We start from the raw sequence: 7,140 nt of genomic DNA, 5'->3' as shown, positions 1-7,140 counted from the left end.
GGCCACATCCGGCGGTGCTCAGGGGTTACTTCTGGCTGTCTGCTCAGAAATAGCTCCTGGCAGGCACGGGGGACCATATGGGACACCATATAGGATTCGAACCAACCACCTTTGGTCCTGGATCGGCTGCTTGCAAGGCAAATGCCGCTGTGCTATCTCTCCGGGCCCCAGTCCTTATTTTGTAATAATTTTTTTTTGTCTTCCAAGCTTACTTTGAGTGTTAAGGTGCCATTACCATTGATACTGAGTACTGTTGTGTCAACCTGATTACTTAGTTGTTGCTCTTCTTCCTCCTATCAATATTTGAAGCTAGTAGTGCTGGGAGACACCAGAGCAATACTTAGAGGTGTTCAGGGGCACATGTGGAACTGGGGATTGCAACTTCATTCCTTTGCTTTAACACCAGACCTGGAGAGGGAGTGATAGTACAGTGAAAAGGGCAATTGCCTTGTCTTGCACACAGCTAACTTGATTTTGATTTCCAGCACCTCCTTACATAGTTGCCTGATAGGAATGATCCCTGAGTACAGAGCCAGGAATTAGTTCTGTGCATCACCAGTGTGGAAGCTCCCCACCACACCCCCAACCCCCAAAAAAACCACCAAAACCAGCCACTCAGGCCTGAGTTTTATGTATGAGCAAATCTCCTCCAGGAACTAAGCAATCTTGTTCACAGTAGTAAGCAGTACTATCTTGTACTGGGTCTCTTTCTTATTTTTTGGCTTCTTTGGGATATTTTCCAAATAAATTACCTAAGGCCATGCATTAGATGACTCTCTGCTTGAAGGAGGGCACCCCAAACTAGAAGAACTGGTTAATTTGTGAGATACTTTAAGCTGACTTTTAGTATAAGCTTACCTTTGGTTATTTAACATTGCCTATTCACTGGGAATCTCTTTAGAAGTCTAAGGAGGGCTAAGGCAAGGGTTTTAGGCATTGAATAGAATAAACAGACATTTGCATTTGACCTGAGGAACCTTCCCTAAACCTTTCCCAAGCTCCTTGGTTTTAAGGCCACACTAATGGAGCTCAGAGCTTACTTCTAGCTCTGAGCTTAGGTCACAGAGGGACCCTTGCATCTGGGGGGAACATACAGAGTGCTGGGGATGGAACTTGTGTTGACCTCACAAGCAAGGTAAATGCCTGACTTGCTTGACTATCTCTTGGCCCCCATATTTCAGATTTGAACCTAACAGCTGTGTGAATTAAATGTTATATTATCCTCATTTTATGTAAAACTAATGTCAGAAAAGATTTTCCAATTTTTGGTGGATAAAAACACAAAATAATTTAATTTCCACAAACACTAATAAGTATTTGATAATATGAGTGTTCAAGGCTTTCTTTTTAGTTTTCAGCTACTTCTTTAGTTAAATATCTCATTGCAGTTTTAGAACTTTCTCCCTTAGATTTTAAAACATCAACCTCACAAAAACTCTGGTTTCCCCTTATTGCCTTTCACTACACATGCAGAGATTTATGAATTCTGACACTGGACTTCAGTACCAGAGATGTTGGGGTTAGGCTTTATTTAAAAGCCTTTACATGATTCTTTTGTGCTTTCAAACCAAAGTGGATGGAAGATCACAGAGTGCACCACTTCTTTCATCTTTCCTCTGCATACCAATCTTACGTTGGAGTTTGTTACTATCAGTTAACATTATGGATCTTACTTGCTGCCCACAGGCTCAGGATAGTCTACATATAATAGGCCCTATAATTGTTTAGACTCCAAGCACTCCAAGGAAGGGTGTTTTGAAACTGCTAAACTTTTGATTGAGTAGTCTAACTTCAATTTATCAAACAAGTCTGTGTGTTCAAAGTTCTTTTTCTCTTTGTGACATTCAGTTCTATAGTCTATATTTTTTAGGCCTTAAGGCATCATAAAACTCTCTCTCTCTTCTCTCTTCTCTCTTCTCTCTCTCCTCTCTCTCATACAATGCAAGTACCTCACTGTGTTATAACTTTGGCTTTTTTAAGCCATTCTTAAATTGTTGCTTCTTCTTTGCCTGGCTATTCTACCAGCCATTTCAGTGGTTCTGTAGATCACAAGGTGCATAAAATAAATTTCTCCTTCTATTTCCCCCCCCCCCCCACCTCCCCTGTAACCTTGTTAAAAAATTCTTTTGGAGCTTTCCTGAAGCTAGAAGAGGAAGCCAATGGAGGGAATTTCTTCTTCTCCCTGCAGGTCAGTTAAAGAAAGAGATGTTTCTCCAAAAGCCAGTTTACGCTCCTGGAGGTATGAAAAGGTTGTTAGGGTTTTTAGGAAGAAGTGGTTGTGGAAATTCAACAAACTTTGGTATGGTTAGAGGTGGTGATTACACTGAACACTTGGCTTCCTTTGAACTAAGCCCAGGCATTTGTTGCCAATTACAGAAAATCTACAGAAAATCTAGAAATCTAGAAAATCTAGAACAAAGCATCTCTTCCCATTTTCTTACATCAACAAAGACACAGACACAAACTGAATTCAAAGATGGTATCAATGTCATGTTATAAACCCTGAATCAAGCTAGCTTTCTTCTCCTGTGTCCCTCATATATTCTATAAATATTAACTTTTAGGACAAGTAATGTTTTACTGAGTTAAGAAAATGTAAATTTTATAAAATATGTCTAAAATTTTAGGCAACTTGAAAAAGGGATCATTGGAAATTATCTCTATTTTCTTCAATTTTAAAGGTGTAATTTAGTTCTTTTTTTAGTGTGAGGGAATACTAATTTGGGTACTGCATCTTTAGGGGGGGAGTTAAAAACATACATCATGCTGTGAAAAAAAATGTGAATTGTGGACATGTGCACACACGTATGATGTGTTCCTTGTGAGAAAATAACTGAACTGATGATGGTAAGAGGACAATAAGAACTCTAAAGCCTTCAGGTCCAGCAATAGCCCTTTATAGTGAAATGTTCTTTTAAGTTGTTTCTAATAATTCATTTTAAATGTAGTGTCTGATATTTGTATCTCTATAAGTGGGAAGTGGAGGGTGAAGAGAGAGTCAGGCATAATAATCTCCAATTCACTTAAATTTCAGTTTAAAGATAAATGGTATTTTGGGCAAAACATGTGGCAGATCTTTCTATTTATTCTATTTAGTCTAGGCTGGGGTTGGCAAATATTCTTTAATTCTCCAGTCAGCTGTGTTAGGCAATAACTGCCTGGAGGCCTGAACTGAAAGAATTCTGTGAAGTGGTTAAACATCAAAATTAGTCATGAAGTCATAGGCTTCATATGGGGTAACAGTTATTAAATGTCCTTTTTTGTCTGTCACACCCAGTATGCACAAGGGTAACTCCTATATCTGCAATCATTCCTAGTGTGCTAGGGGGCTATATGGGATGTGAGGGATCAAACCTGAGTTGGGTATGTGTAAGGCAAGTGGTACACTGTGCTATCTTTTTGGTCCAAAGCTGCACTACTTAACACTTTGTCATTCTTGGTTAACTGCTAACTGATCACATACACTAGGTGAGGCAACCTAAAAGTATTATGAAGTTTTTTTTTTTTTTTTCGTTAGGTTCTAATTAAGTCCTTGGTTGCAAAACCATAGGAACTCAGACAAAAGTATATTTTAAGCATATTGTATTGTCCACTGGATTTCCAGGATGACTGGAGAAATTGGCTTCAAATATGGACAGCAGTTGAGGCCAGCGAGGTGGCGCTAGGGGTAAGGTGTCTGCCTTGCAAGTGCTAGCCAAGGAAGGACTGCAGTTCTATCCCCTGGCATCCCATATGGTCCCCCCAAGCCAGGGGCAATTTCTGAGCGCTTAGCCAGGAGTAACCCCTGAGCATCAAACAGGTGTGGCCCGAAAAAACAAAAAAAAATATAGACAGTAGTCAAGCTGGCATTGCCATCGGCAGCCAGTCCTGGTACTAGGAATTGCTCAGTGCCTCTCCAAATTCACCATGTTTCTGGAACCTCTTCTACAACACTCTTGGATTAAAAAAAATATTTTATTGAAATTATTGTGGTTTACAAAGTTCTTCATAGTTGGATTTCAGACATACAGTAAATCAGGGCCAATTCCACTACCAGTGTCTACCTCCCTCCAACAATGTTCCTCAAGTGCATCCCACATACCCCCCACTCCCCACAGCCCAGTTTGAGAGTAGAATAGGCCCATTTTAAGTTTTTGTTGTTAAAATTTGGGTCTCTTGGTTCCATTATTGTTGCCTTTGGCTTAGATAGTTAGGTTTGTCCTTTAACACTACCAAAGCACCTGAGATCAGTTGGGCCCTGAACCCTATCAGTTCATATTTGTGATTCTCCTCTTCTACTCAGTTTCTTTCCTTCTCCCTTGTGGCCAAGAGTGTTTGAGACAGCTCCCATGTAGAGGATTGCATTCCTTCATACATTTATTTTAAGTACTACATATAAGTGATATCATTCTGTATTAATCCTTCTCTGGTTTACTTCATTTAACATAATGTCTTTTAGTTCCATCTATGTTTCTGCAGATTTCATGATTGCAACATTCCTTATAGCTAAGTAGTATTCCATTGTGTATATGTACCACATGCTCATGATTCTCTCATCTGTTGTTGGATATCTAGGTTGATTCCAAGTCTTGGCTATTGTACTGAGTACTGCAATGAATGGCAATGCACACACATCCTTTTGAATGAATTTTCTCTTCTGGGGATAGATATCCTAAAATTTTGAGCTTATTGAGCTTATTGAGAGCCCTCTGTAATGTTTTTTATAGGGGCTGGACCAGGCAGCATTCCCACCAGCAGTGGATGAGAGTTTCTTTCTCACCACATCTTCACCAATAGAGATGTTCCCATTATTTTTGATATATGCCATCCTCACTGGTGTAAGATGATATCTCATTATTGTCTTGATTTGGATTCCTAATGATAAGTGATGATGAGCATTTTTATTTATCTGTTGGCCATCTGTTGGTCTTCTTCAGAGAAGTGTCTGTTCATTTTCTCTCTCCATTTTTGATGGGGAAAAATTCTAATTTTTAATGAGAAAATTTGAGTAGACTGCAAAGAAGAGTATAATAAAAAATTTAGGCATTCATCCCTGAGTCTCTCTCTCTCTCTCTCTCTTTTTTTTTTTTTTTGGTTTTTGGGTCACACCCAGCAGCGCTCAGGGGCTACTCCTGGCTCTATGCTCAGAAATCGCTCCTGGCAGGCTCGGGGGATCATATGGGATGCCAGGATTGGAACCACTGACCTTCTGCATGCAAGGCAAATGCTTTACCTCCATGCTATCTCTCCAGCCCCATCCCTGAGTCTCTTATTACAATCCTGCTGACCTTATTTAAACTATATTCCATTAAATTTATTTTCGGCTGGAGTATTTTGAGAATTTCCACATATAGTATTAAGTGAATTATAAATATTTTATTCCATCAGATAAAGACATAACAAAACTTACCCACAATCTAATTTAAGATGCCATATTTCTTACAAACTTTTTTCCAGATATCTAGTCATTAGTTTTTTCATTGCTTTTTATTACTTTTTTATTACTTCTTTTTATTATTTTTTCATCAGTGCACATCTTCATCCTACAGTCAGGGAACTGGATGGGGAAGTCTGGTCCTTTGGTAATCATAATAGGAGATGGGCCAGGCCTCTGATCTCTCTTTGAATTATTTTTCATTGAGAAGGGGTACACATTCTGGGCAGACAAAAGAGCAGATAAGACATAATAGAGTTTGGAAGGTGCTCTCACAACCATCAGATGAGTAGTCACTTGTCAAAATCGCCATTTTATTTTTTAATTGTCTTTGACTTATAGCTTTGCATTCTACTACAACTCTGTAAAAATACTGTGATAGTCATTAAACTTTGATTTAAAGAGATATGGTTTCCACCTGGATGAAAGGCTATTTTCTTCTTGGGAGGTTTATTAGCAATTACATATGTAAATCTATGCACATTGTCTTTTGATACATTCTCTTGGGAAACATTACACCAAGAAATTATTAATGTACATGAAAACAACAGTTAAAATTCCCAGAGGATAATTGAGGCACTGAATATTTTTGCATATATTAAGCATCCACCAGTATCACTTGAGGGTGGCAGGACTGAGGAAAGACTGTTAAAATAATAATTTTCTTCGCTAGGTATTTAAAAAAATTGACCAATGAGTATACTCATATCATTAATACTAATAGAAGAATTAAGGCTGTGGATTACAGAGGTTCTAGCAGTAAAGAGCAGATAACTACAGTCTCTTAGCTTTATCTGGATAGGATCTCTCCCTAATCCAAATTTATTATATTGGCTTGTAGGAGAAGTGAGATGCATAATTTTTGTTTTCTTATTTTGAATCAAATATTCACCTTCATTTGTATTTCCTACTGTCTTATTGTTTTTCATTTGTTACCACCAGAGATTATGAATTATAATCATAATTAGTTCTGATGATAGATATCACAAGGGACCACAATTATCAAAATAAATACATTTCATTAGTATTTGTTTATTGGTATTAATATACCTAATATGGAGAGGTGAGACATAACAAGGTTCCCAAACTGAAAAGGGATGTCAGGGGAAATAAAATGCAAGCTTGTAAAATGAAGTTGTCAGAATAAAACAAAAAGGTCTTAGAATTTACCACATGCCAGTTCTTCTGTTTTTCTGGTATGTTGGGGGCTCTGGGCAGGACAGCTAGCCATAGGCCCCCTGGGCTGACCACTTAGTCCAGGGGACTGAGATTCCCCCCATGCCAGAGTGGTCTTCAGGGCCCGCCTGGTAAATCAGGCCCTGGGGGGAGGGTGGAGGAGAGAAATTCCTCCCCTATACATACTGGACCCCATTCAGGACTTCTTTTATCCTAGTATTCATTTTCAAAAGCCCACAGGCGCAAATGTATACTTTTTAACAACTCCCCAAAATATTCTTAATTCTCGACTGTTTCTAGGAAAAAAAAAATGGAATTCCCTAGATTTGGAGGATAATATTCAATTTGGTCTCTAAAATCAGTGTATATGTATATGTGACTTCCTATACAGTGGTCCTCTCTGACTACCAACCCTAATCCATAAACAATTCATCTATACAATGTATATATCTCCTCTGATATATTTCCCCTCCACACAGATCCCCTTCTACTCCCTCATCTCCCTATCTAGATTTGTTATCTTCCTCTTAATTAACCCTCTTACCCTCAGT

This window comes from Suncus etruscus, chromosome 17 (genome assembly GCF_024139225.1).
Source record: "Suncus etruscus isolate mSunEtr1 chromosome 17, mSunEtr1.pri.cur, whole genome shotgun sequence".
NCBI classification, from domain to species: domain Eukaryota; kingdom Metazoa; phylum Chordata; class Mammalia; order Eulipotyphla; family Soricidae; genus Suncus; species Suncus etruscus.
The sequence above is the reverse complement of the archived record's forward strand: the minus strand, read 5'-3'. Positions refer to the sequence as shown.